This window comes from Procambarus clarkii, chromosome 6 (genome assembly GCF_040958095.1).
Source record: "Procambarus clarkii isolate CNS0578487 chromosome 6, FALCON_Pclarkii_2.0, whole genome shotgun sequence".
NCBI classification, from domain to species: Eukaryota; Metazoa; Arthropoda; class Malacostraca; order Decapoda; family Cambaridae; genus Procambarus; species Procambarus clarkii.
In genome coordinates this window covers 10,207,680-10,221,079 of record NC_091155.1, presented here as the reverse complement: position 1 = coordinate 10,221,079, position 13,400 = coordinate 10,207,680, and the positions used below count along the sequence as shown (strand labels likewise).

Sequence of the window (13,400 nt, the reverse complement as noted above, 5' to 3'; positions counted from 1 at the left end):
TTGTGTGTGTAAATTACAAAAATTAACACGTGATGAAAATTGTGGCAGTGTCAGACCACGAAGAAAGGAATGAAACTGGAATTTCCTTAGGTACTTTCGTATTTAATAATACATCTTCAGAAGGATCATTGCTTTTGAAGATGTATTATTAAATACGAAAGTACTTAAGGAAATTAATGTTTCATTCCTTCTTTCATGGTCTGACACTGTCACTGTATTTTATGTTACCACAATTAGAGTATTTTATTGACTATCCTGCAGCAGGGGTAGACAATCTTCAAGAAAAACACCAGTGTTGAATGTAATGAAAAGTCATTTTCTGGGTGAGCCCCGGAGGCTCCCTGGAGCTTATCGGGCTAATGCATGTTATATTAGACTGGGACATTAGCTAAGGAGTTCAGACCTACCAGGGACCAGCGCCAGAACCTGGCCCCTTTTAGAGAGGTTTCAGGGAGCAATGGCCCTGGAAAATCCCCTTGTGGTTGGGGTTTTCCTTATCTGCCATCGACCAGGGTCAGGCACCCAGAAAGGTAGGCATGACAAAACAAACCCCACATGGTAAAAAAACTAAAACAAAAAACCAAAGAGGTAGAAACTCCCTACAATCCCAAGGAAACAAGCAAACATCACACTTTACTGCCGCACCGATCGTCCGCGCAGCCCTCCCCGCCTCGAGAGGGGGAGCCCTGGACCTACCGCGCAGGCTGCCAAGCTTCAGTTCGGAAGCTAATCTTCAACCAACACGAAAAAACGCCGACAGGTGGGAGGGAGGGTTGCCAGGGAGCCTCAGGGGCTCACCCAGAAAATGGCGTTTCATTACATTCAACGCTGGTCTTCTGTGGGGAGCCCCTACGGCTCCCAGGAGCTTCATACCCAAAGAGAAGGAAAAGAAAGGGCTAACCCGGGAGGCGGCCGCCACAAACTCCGCAACGCGAAGCCGAGACAACAGGTTGCAACCTGCGACCCAAGGCAACAAGAACGCACAGGAGCAGACGTGCATAAAGAATGGGCGGCCAAGAACCTGTGCGACCCTCAATTCCCTGCACCCGAAATGAGCCCCAGACGTCACCAACACAGCAGCAAAAGCTGCAAACATCCGAACAGCACGGGCGCAAAGAAAGACCGCAGACTGAAAGACTGAAAAACTCTGCGGACGACCTGGGAGACCCAAGCCCTGAAACAGGGAACGAGGGGAACTCGATCAAACCAAAGCACATCCCCAGACACGGTACGCAGGTAACGGCAAAAAACCAGCGTTGAATGTAATGAAACGCCATTTTCTGGGTGAGCCCCAGAGGCTCCCTGGAGCTTATCGGGCTAATGTATGTTATATTAGACCGGGACATTAGCTAAGGAGTTCAGACCTACCAGGGACCAGCGCCAGAACCTGGCCCCTTCAGAGAGGTTCCAGGGAGCAATGGCACTGGAAAACCCTCTTGTGGTTGGGGTTTTCCTTATCTGCCATCGACCAGGGTCAGGCACCCAGAAAGGTAGGCATTACAAAACAAACCCCACATGGTAAAAAACTAAAACAAAAAACCGAACAGAGAGGTAGAAACTCCCTACAATCCCAAGGAAACAAGCAAACATCACACTTTACTGCCGCGCCGATTGTTCGCGCAGCCCTCCCCGCCCCGAGAGGGGGAGGTGGGAGCCCCGGACCTACCGCACCGGCTGCCAAGCTCCAGTTCGGAAGCTAAGCTTCAACCAACGCGAAAAAAACGCTGACCGGTGGGAGGGAGGATTGCCAGAGAGCCTCCAGAGCTCACCCAGAAAATGGCGTTTCATTACATTCAAAGCTGGTTTTCTGTGGGGAGCCCCTACGGCTCCCAGGAGCTTCATACTCAAAGAGAAGGAAAAGAAAGGGCTAACCTGGGAGGCGACCGCCACAAACTTCGCAACACGAAGCCGAGACAACAGGATGCAACCTGCGACCTAAGGCAACAAGAACGCACAGGAGCAGACACCCATAAGAATGAGCGGCCAAGAACCTGTGCGACCCTCAATTCCCTGCGCCCAAAATGAGCCCCAGACGTCACCAACACAGCAGCAAAAGCTGCAAACGTCCGAACAGTATGGGCGCAAAGACAGACCGCAGGCTGGAAGACCGAAAATCTCTGAGGACGACCTGAGAGACCCGAGCCCTGAAACAGGGAACGAGGGGAACCGGATCAAACCAAAGCGCATCCCCAGACACAGTACGCAGGGAACGGCAAAAAATGCAACCGGACAACACAGGACGCACCCCCGGCCAAACCAATCAAGCATCAATAACCGAAGAACCTCTCCGGAAACCAGCCGTCTCGACCATCGCCAGGACGGAGAAAGGCTGCACACGTACAAAACTACCACCAGTACCAAAGAGCAGAAACCGGAACCGAAGGGGCTACCACAAACTGAAGAGAAGATAAGAAGGCTCCCTGATCAAGGACCAGGACGACGCAGGCGACGCATGAGCAGGCCAGGGGTGAAACAAAACACGAGAAAGCGGACAAAACGGGGCAGATGTGACGTCCACCCCGAACGCAAGCTGGAGCGGCTCCGCCAGCACCCCATAAAACGAGGCAACAGTAAGAAAATATCAAATAACTGTAGCCCAGAAAACCCAAGAAAGGACAAGACAACCCGATGCGAAAGAGAAGACAATGCATAAAGAGCAAGGAAAGTGCATAGAAACACCAGGAACGTCATACTGTTGCCAAGACAAAGCCTGCAGGTGGGACACCGTCAACAAGGCCACCTGAACACCACAGAGATGGTGATACCCGCGTCAAAATACCAGATGCGAAGAGCCGAGGAAAAGGCAGAACCAGTCATGTACAGGACCGATCCGACCTGCCAAAAGAGGCGGAGCCACGGGAAAACGCCCCGGGTTCAGACACCTTTCAAGCAGTGCCTGAAAAGAAGCTGGGCCGGCCACCAAGTAACCATAAGGACTGCTCTCATGGGAATGGGCTGCAACCGAGCCAGAACCCGAAGCAACAGCTGGACCGGGAGAAGAGGAACAGGTACCCCCACCTCAACCAGTCCCGCCGAAAAGCATCCAACGTGAACGTCTTGCAGGCGGGTAAGGGCGCCACATAAAATGGGCAATGCGTAAACCACGCCGATGCGAGGAACGTCCATGGCCAGGAGTCCATACGTCCGGCAGAGCCAACGAAACGAGTCGGCAACGACTGGCCAATCCGCAAACAGAGGAATGAACCGAGACAGCTGTCTGCCAGGACACAGGACACACCCCCGGACATGAAACTCAAGGTTAGCCAAACCCTGAGAATCCAGCAAACGAGCCACTCCAAGGAACCAACACCAAAGGTCAACACCTAAGAGAAACCCTGTGGTTCCGGCTAGAACCGCTAGAGAACAGTCCGAAAAGAGCGGAATGGCAGAGCACTGAGTGACCCAAACCCTCCGAAGCGCAAAACCAGACAGCCACGAACACCCGAACTGTGCTGTGAGCCCGACGGACAGACTCCACCATCCCCGGCCGACCTGGTGAGCACTGGGCACAAAAGCCCCAGTCGAGAGATGACCCGTCTGAACACATCGAGCGAAGGCTTGGGGAGGTGCCAAGGCACGGAACCCCAAAAACCCAAAAGAGGAAGCTGGTGACGCAGCACCAACACAAGATTCCCGGAGGAACGAACCCAACGATTGCAAGAGGCGGAAGGGGAGTCTCCGAAGGAACCAAACAGACGCCGAAGCCAAACCCGACGCCGCGAGCAGACCAGCACGTCGAAGTTCAGACTCCTGCACAACTGCTCGAGCAACCCGGGACCCCCTCATGCACAGCCGAAGGCGGGACCACAGCCGCAGTAACACTTCTGGAGGGAAAGACAAGGAGTGGCCCAAGAGCCCTAAACAAGGCCCAGGTCCGAACCCGGGATAGAAACAGATGGAATGGCCTCCAAATCACCAGGAAACCAAACCCAGCGATCTGGAAAGAACCACATCCCTGGCGAGCAGACAAACAGACCGACTGGGAGCCCACACCAGCCAGTTGTCGAGGTAGGCCAGACACTGAATCTCAAGCAGACTCAGACAGGGCACCAAGATCTGGTAAAGATGCAAATATACACCCAGTGCCAATAATTGACCTGGAGGTCCAGGGCCACCATCCAGGCACCCGGCCTCAACAGAAGCCGGACAGGAGACAACAGCCCTCCTAGGAGGGCATAGAAACCAGGGCGCAGACTGAAGAAGTCCAGAAGAACCGCAGATCCGAAGGCCCATGTCTGCAAAGAGCAGATGGGAACACCCAGAAGAAAGGGGCGGATCGACCACGCCCACCAAGATGACAGGACGAAGCGCAGGGGAAGAAGCTCACCCCGCCAGCTCTGAACCCCCCAAAGGGGTAGAAGCCGTCCACCGCCGCCACCAGAGGCCGGAAATCAACCAAAAGCGCCCACCAACAGCAGGACCATACGAGAGTCAACAGAGCAAGCTGCTCCCCCAGCGCCCCGTCAACAGAGAAGGGAACAGAGCCCCTTCCGAAAGAAAAAGTACACATACACATATATACACATCATGTATATACACATACAGTGGTTACCTTGAGGTTACCTTGAGGTGCTTCCGGGGCTTAGTGTCCCTGCGGCCCGGTCGTCGACCAGGCCTCCTGGTTGCCGGACTGATCAACCAGGCTGTTGCACGCAGCTGCTCGCAGCCTGACGTATGAGTCACAGCCTGGTTGATCAGGTATCCTTTGGAGGTGTTTATCCAGTTCTCTCTTGAACACTGTGAGAGGTTTGCCAGTTATGCCCCTTATGTGTAGTGGAAGTGTGTTGAACAGTCTCGGGCCTCTGATGTTGATAAGAGTTCTCTCTCAAGAGTACCTGTTGCACCTCTGCTTTTTGATGGGGGTATTCTGCACATCCTGCCATTTCTTCTGGTCTCATGTGATGTTATTTCTGTGTGCAGGTTTGGGACCAGCCCCTCTAATATTTTCCACGTGTAAATTATTATGTACCTCTCCCGCCTGCGCTCAAGGGAGTCCAGATTTAGGCTCTTTAGTCGGTCCCAGTAGTTTAGATGTTTTACTGAGTGGATTCTAGCAGTAAAGAATCTCTGCACGCTCTCCAGGTCAGCAATTTCTTCAGCTTTGAAAGGGGCTGTCATTGTGCAGCAGTACTCCACTCTAGAGAGAACAAGCGTTTTGAAAAGTATCATCATCGGTATAGCATCTCTAGTGTGAAAAGTTCTTGTTATCCAACCTGTCATTTTTCTTGCAGTTGTGATGGCTACTTTATTGTGTTCTTTAAAGGTAAGGTCTTCCGACATGAGTACACCCAGATCCTTTACATTGCCTTTTCGTTCTATGTTATGATTTGCCTGAGTTTTGTACAATCCCTACACAAGGCCAAACAAGGGCCCGAACCCCCAGCTGGCCCTAAGGGCTTGCCAATGCTGAGCAACAAGAACCTGTACAGGAATGGTTCCCAATCGCCCCAGGGAAGATAACCCTGTTACACAAGGGCAGTACTTACAGGGCGCTTAGGGAAGTCAGCCACTAAGTGTATGCAGCCCCGGCACTGAGGAGGTACTCCTGGCCATCGCACAACACAACACACGGCAGTGGACGCCACACAAGGCAAACACCACCTAGGAAACTGAGACCAGAGAAGCGTCTATCCCGGTTGACATTAGCTTACAAACTGAAGCTTGGCAGCCGGCGCGGTAGGTCCGGGGCTTCCCCCTCCCGCTCTTGGGGCAGGGAGGGCTGCGCGGACGATTGGCGCGGCAATAAAGTGTGATGTTTGCTTGTTTCCTTGGGATTGTAGGGAGTTTCTACCTCTCTGTTTGGTTTTTTGTTTTATTTTTTTACCATGTGGGGTTTGTTTTGTAATGCCTACCTTTCTGGGTGCCTGACCCTGGTCGATGGCAGATAAGGAAAACCCCAACCACAAGAGGGTTTTCCAGGGCCATTGCTCCCTGAAACCTCTCTGAAGGGGCCAGGTTCTGGCGCTGGTCCCTGGTAGGTCTGAACTCCTTAGCTAATGTCCCGGTTTAATATAACATACATTAGCCCAATAAGCTCCAGGGAGCCGTAGGGGCTCCCCACAGAAATAAGAATTGAATGTAAAGAAATGCCTCTTTCTGATGAGTCCCTTGATATCACTTGAGCTAGACACTGATGAAATGTCAAAGTTTAGGTTTCATGCCAGGATATAATGCTTCATGAGCTCCCACCCATGATCAGTATCACAATCTGGTCCACTCATTAAAAACAGAGCTTATAAAAATGTCTTCGCTCGATAATTTAAATTAAATGGTGCCCACCCCCATTTGCGTTAGCCGGACATTCAAGTTAGCAAAATTTTTACCAGGGAAATTCAAAAGTTTAAACATTTTGAATTTATTCAGGTTTTTGTTTGCTAGAAATCTTGGTAATCTAAATTTTTATTTAAATTGAGCAGTAAAAAGCTGAAACTAAAATTTATTTGGCTTTATCAATTGACAGAAATCTTAGTAACTCAAATTTGTATTAGAGTGAAGCAGTCAAAAAATGATATTCATATTTATTAGTGTTTTCATTCAGTAAAAATCTCGGTAATCCAAACCTTTATTCGATTTGACACGTCAAAAACTTAAACTCGAATTTATTCAAATTACACACAGATTCCTAGTTACTGAAATTCAGATTACCAAGCTCATACAGTGCACGTTACATTTGCAATGCTGACTCTTGTAAACCACACTAAAACAGGCAATACATTTGCAATGATGAATCTATGTAAACAATTATAATCTAGGCTGAACTACTGGTTCCTACCACTCACTAACCACTGAACTGCTCTGCATTAAAATACAACACACCCATGGTGCGCCGAGAATAAATTCTTTCCAAAAAATTATTTTCTCTTCTTATAATGTTAAAATGAAGTCTCTGATCGCAGGAACCTAAAAAACCAGCGTTGAATGTAATGAAACGCCATTTTCTGGGCGAGCCCCGGAGGCTCCCTGGAGCTTATCAGGCTAATGTATTTTATATATATTTAGACTGGGACAGTAGTTATGAAGTTCAGACATACCAGGGACCATGAGCCAGAACCTGGCCTCTTCAGAGAGGTTTCAGGGAGCAATAGCCCTGGAAAAAAAACCTGTCTTGAGGTTATCTTGAGATGATTTCGGGGCTTTAGTGTCCCCGCGGCCCGGTCCTCGACCAGGCCTCCACCCCCAGGAAGCAGCCTGTGACAGCTGACTAACACCCAGGTACCTATTTTACTGCTAGGTAACAGGAGCATAGGGTGAAAGAAACTCTGCCCATTGTTTCTCGCCAGCGCCAGGGATCGAACCCGGGACTACAGGATCACAAGTCCAGTGTGCTGTCCGCTCGGCCGATCGGCTCCCGACCTGTGGTTGGGGATTTTCCTTATCTGCCATCGACTGGGGTTAGGCACCCAGAAAGGTAGGCATAACAAAAACCACAAATAGTAGGAAACTAACAATAAAAATCAAACAGAGAGGTAGAACTCCCTTCAATCCCAAGAAAACAAGCAAACAATTAAACGTAACACCCTACTGCCGCATCGCTCATCCGAGCAGCCCTCCCCTCCCCAAGAGCGGGAGGGAGGGCCCAGACCTCACCGCGCCGGTTGCATAGCACTCCAGTTCGGAAGCTAAGCTTCAACCAATGCGAAAAAAACGCCAACCAGTGGGAGGGAGGATTGCCAGGGAGCCTCAGGGGCTTACCCAGAAAATGGCGTTTCATTACATTCAACGCTGGTTTTCTGAGGGAAGCCCCTACAGCTCCTTGGAGCTACATACCCAAAGAGAAGGAAAAAAGAGGGCTGTCCTTGGAGGCGGCCGTCACAAACTCCGCAACACGGAGTCGAGACAATAGGCTGCAACCTGCGACCCAAAGCAACTGAAGAACACCCAGGAGCAGACACGCTCACAATATAGCAGGCGGCCAGGACCCTGTGCGACCTCCAAATCCCCATGCCCGAATATGAACCCAAGACATGTTACCAAACACGGCAGCCAAAGCTGCAAGCAGCCGAACGGCATGGGCACGAGGATAGACCACAGGCTAGCTAGACTTAATTTTTTTTCCGATCGACTTTGGGATAGTGTCAAAATAAGCGCATTTAGAGTGCACACAATTTGATACAAAAATGAAAGATGTAACACAAAACTTGATGTCAGAACACTTGAAACATTATAAATACGTTTTAGGTCAAAATTTTAAAATATTTGTTAAAATTCTATTTATTGTGCTATTATTATGGGACTAGTTTTAAATGCGCGCCTTTACATTGCGAACAATTTGATACCAAAATGAAAGATGTAACACAAAAATTTACGTCAGAACACTGATAAAATATAATTTTGATGATGAGCGTCCAGAATTAAAATATTTGTTAAAATTCCAGTTATTGCTCTATTATTATGGAACTAGTTTTAAAATACGCGCCTTTATATTGCGAACAATTTGATACCAAAACGAGCAACTAAACACAAAAATTGATGTTATCAAATTGAACGAGTATACACATTAAGTTGCGGGTGTAATAATTGGTTCTCGTTCACGGATAACTTTAGGCGGGGAGTCACGCTGGGCTTTTGGACAATATATGCATATACACCTGCAGTAAAGCTTAAAGTTACCCGTGAACGAGAACCAATTATCACACCCGAACACATTGATACCAAAACGAACAATGTAGCATGAGAATTATGGTGAGAAAACTGAAACGAGTATACACATTTTACTGATTTTGTGCGCTCACAGGGTAACTTTTGCCGATTTTAGGCTTTGCTGTGGGGAAGTCAAGTTTGGCTGTTGGATCTTATATGCATATACCCCTGTAGAGAATTCTATTGTGAACACAGTGATACCATAACGAGCGACGTAGCACGAGAATTAAGATGATAAAACTGAAACGAGAAAACACATTAAGTGTCGCCAAGCATTTGCCCGCACGTTCACCCGCACCGCCAGGGCTACTTCGTGCATACGCCTGGAGCGCGATAGTGTTAATCTAAGCTCCTTGAGCATTTTTTCCACATCGTCTCTAGACACCTCTATGTGCTCTATGTTGTTCTCTGGAATTCTTATTGCATCTGGTTCCCTGAAGATTTAATTTTGGACAAACACACTTTGGAACTTTTCGTTTAATGTTTCACACATTTCTTTTTCATTTTCCGTGAATCTATTTGTGTTAGGTCCTTATTGCTCCTAGCTTCACCAATATTATGACCCTTACGTTCTTCAAACAATAAGGTTTGAATTTCACCGACAGAGCATTATCTTTCAACACCGCGTCGAATAGGTGTTTGGAAGTCAGAGGCGCGTGGGCCACCCATGGTTGCTCATTCAGTACTAACCCAGCCAGCAGTCCTAGGGCATTCTGGGAATTTTTTCCAAGATGGCTGCCTCTCACTGGAAGTCCTAAGAGTCCATTTCATACACAACCAACCTTGTACACATTTAGAATTGGTACCAAATATATATATATATATATAAAAATATATATATATATATATTCAGTTGCATATGTCCTGGGGACCATTCAGGCTTGTTCGCATATATATATATATATATATATATATATATATATATATATATATATATATATATATATATATATATATATATATATATATATATATGTATGTATGTATGTATGTATGTATGTATGTATGTATGTATGTATGTGTGTGTATGTATGTATGTATGTATGTATGTGTATGTATGTATGTTTATATATATATATATATATATATATATATATATATATATATATATATATATATATATATATATATATATATATATATATATATATATATATATATATATATATATATATAATATATATATGAGCCAACCAAAGGTAGACCCCCCTCCCCCTACCAGGCAGGAAAACAAAAGGAAAACCCTGCAAGAGGACAACATACCCAGGCGGAACAGAGCCGGGTGCTATAATGGTGAAAACTAGCTGTGCAGTACCCTGTGCCCCACCCATGCAAACTACCCCTTATCCTAAGGCAAACAAAAGCATATGAAACACCCCAGCACACTCATGGTGGTCAATTACCAAGCAGCAAAAGATTAAGCAGAGGTAGAACCCAAGTTGACTTGTGGAAGGTGGCCTCAAGCCCCGAGGGCAGTACTTACAGGACACTTAGGGAAGGGGACCCTAAGCGCATGTAGCCCGAGTACTAGTGAAATTACTCCCGGTTCACGCACCACCAGAAGAAACAGTCCCACACCACAAGGCACAGAGCTGAAAGCCAAGAAAGCAGGAGCCAGAGTCACACGACCTCAGCTTTTCACATCAGCCTAAGAATCAGATGGATGGATGGTGGAGGGGGGGGGAGAACTGGGTGGATGGATAGTGGAGGGGGACTGGATGGTGGAGAATTGGATGGATGGATGGTGGCGGGTGACTGGATGGATGGATGGTGGAGAGGGGACTGGAAGGATGGATGGTGGAGAGGGGACTGGATGGATGGATGGTGGAGAGGGGACTGGATGGATGGATGGTGGAGAGGGGACTGGATGGATGGATGGTGGAGAGGGAACTGGATGGATGGATGGATGGTGGAGGGGGACTGGATGGATGGATAGTGGAGAGGGACTGAATGGTTTGGACAGTAGAGGGGGTCTGGATAGGTGGCTGGTGGAGGGGGACCAGATGTATGTATGGTGGAGGGGCAGGCGGCAAAGTGGGTGGATGGCGGAGGGGGACTGGATGTATGGATGGTGGAGGGGGCGGGTGGCAAAGTGGGTGGATAGGTTGGCAGCAGTGCTCCAGCAGGTGTCAGTGTGTGCCAGCAGGCAGTAGTGAGAAGGTTGGCAGAGTTGGTCACCCTGCCCATTACCTCCATCCCCCCCATCCCACACCCTCCCTGCTACCTCCATCCCTTCATCCCCCCACACCAGACCCCCTCAGATGTACTCTTCCCAGCCATGTGGACAGTATTAACATGGTGGACTTCCTTGCTACCAGCTGATGGATCAGGAGGCAGACTGACTGAGCACCTGTCATTAAACTCTTATTTTTTACTAACTGACTGGTTGTAACTGTGAATGCCTGGTGGGGGTGAATGCATTCAGTCATTCAATTGACTGTGAATGCCTACACCAACCATCCAGTTTCCCCACCATCCATCCATCCAGTCCTACCCCCCCCCATCCATCCATCCAGTCCCCCCACAACCATCCATCCACCCATCCAGTCCCCTCACCATCCATCCAGTCTCCCCACAACCATCCATCCACCCATCCAGTCCCCTCACCATCCATCCAGTCTCCCCACCATCCATCCATCCAGTCCCCTCACCATCCATCCAGTCCCCCCACCATCCATCCATCCATCCAGTCCCCCCACCATCCATCCATCCATCCAGTCCCCCCACCATCCATCCATCCAGTCCCCTCACCATCCATCCAGTCCCCCCATCATCCATCCATCCAGTCCCCCCCACCATCCATCCATCCAGTCCCCTCACCATCCATCCAGTCCCCCCACCATCCATCCATCCATTCCCCTCACCATCCATCCATACATCCATTCCCCTCACCATCCATCCAGTCCCCCCACCATCCATCAATCCATCCATTCCCCTCACCATCCATCCAGTCCCTTCACCATCCATTCCCCTCACCATCCATCCATCCAGTCTCCTCACCATTCATCCATCCAGTCTCCTCACCATTCATCTTGAGGTTATCTTGAGATGATTTCGGGGCTTTTTAGTGTCCCCGCGGCCCGGTCCTCTACCAGGCCTCCACCCCCAGGAAGCAGCCCGTGACAGCTGACTAACACCCAGGTACCTATTTTACTGCTAGGTAACAGGGGCATAGGGTGAAAGAAACTCTGCCCAATGTTTCTCGCCGGCGCCTGGGATCGAACCAAGGACCACAGGATCACAAGTCCAGCGTGCTGTCCGCTCGGCCGACCGGCTCCCATATCCATCCATTCATCCATCCAGTCTCCTCACCATTCATCCATCCTGATGTCCTCTCAAATACAATATTCAAGTGCGATCATCTCTAGCAGGGTGACACTGGTATACTGAAGCATGGTTGCCTGTGCCACCAGAAAGTTGAGGCAAAGGTCGTAAGTCGAGTCACATTTTCCGATGAAATTTACTTCATAACTTGAAAAATTTGTAAGTAGGGGCAGTCGTAAGTTGAAGTACCACTAAATTTTTAAGTTAATATTTTTGGGTGTGTGGAACGGATTAATTCAATTTACATTACCATATTTCTTGTGGAAAATTCGTTTCGGTTTTTAACTGTCTCTGGGAACGGATTAAATTAGAAAACGGAGGTATATTATTTAATCATTCAAGGAAAATGAAATTTCAGTGGAATTATCCACACAAGAAAACAGGAAATCATTGCCAAGTTGCCATTAAATTCAACAGCTAATAATAATGTGAATCATTAAAAACACCAGTCTACTATAAGAATCAATAAAAAGATATTCTCTATGACTGGATCTAATATAATTATTAACAAACTAAAGTCTACCTCCCACTGTCAATAAAAGGGTAGTATAGGAACCAGCGAGAGAATGGCGTCTTTCAAGCCGAGAGGGAGCAGACGTCATTAATTTAACATCAACAAGTCTCGCTTGGAACACACTTGAAGCTCAACAATTATTTCCCTCTAGATGCAGTGTTATGGGAGTTACAAACTCCCATCATCAGCACGATCGTCATCAACAATAAGGGAATTGTTCTGTACCTGATAACCCATTAAATCTAGTCATTCTTAGCCAGTAATGTAGGTAGATAAGGGTTTACCAGTTAGGACACGATGCGAGCCACCCAACAGGGTAAATATTAATAAAACATAATAATCATTTCCCCTGATATAGCAGTCGTATATTGGTTACAATTATTACTGTGTGCTCCATTTGACAGTTGAAATTGAATGGGACGAAGAATTAACAGTACAGTGGTACCTCAGTTTACAAATTTAACCACTGTACTGCGCAGAGTGTCTTAAGGCGCTCTTGAGAGTTGTGCTATTTTATTAATTAGGCTATATTTTAATGTTTTTTTTAATGTTTTCATTACTCTGTGTTTTTAAATGAAAATAGTTGAGTTTCGAAACATTTTGACATTAAATTTACCTGAATATTTATGAAAACAACACGAATATGTCCTTGACAATTGCCCCAAGAAGTTTTTGCCGAAACCAGGTGAGCAGTGAGGTGGTTAATCCGTTCCCAGAGACGGTTCATAAGCCGAATATTCCTAAACTGAAGCGAATTTTCCCATAAGAAATAATGGAAATTGAATTAATCCGTTACAGATTCTCCAAAAATTAACTTCAGAGTAAATTTTATACCTAATTCACCCAAATCTTCAGTATTAAATTACATACTGTATGTACAAGTTATTACTTACCTTTACTGATGATGCTTGTTGGCGTATGG

At 47.5% G+C, this 13,400-nt stretch overlaps 1 protein-coding gene across 5 annotated transcripts in view; it reads right to left on the bottom strand.

Annotated features, from left to right (window-relative positions):
- LOC123752639 (uncharacterized) overlaps nucleotides 1–13,400 on the bottom strand; it is a 121,211-nt gene that overhangs the window by 94,605 nt on the left and 13,206 nt on the right. The window lies entirely within an intron of this gene.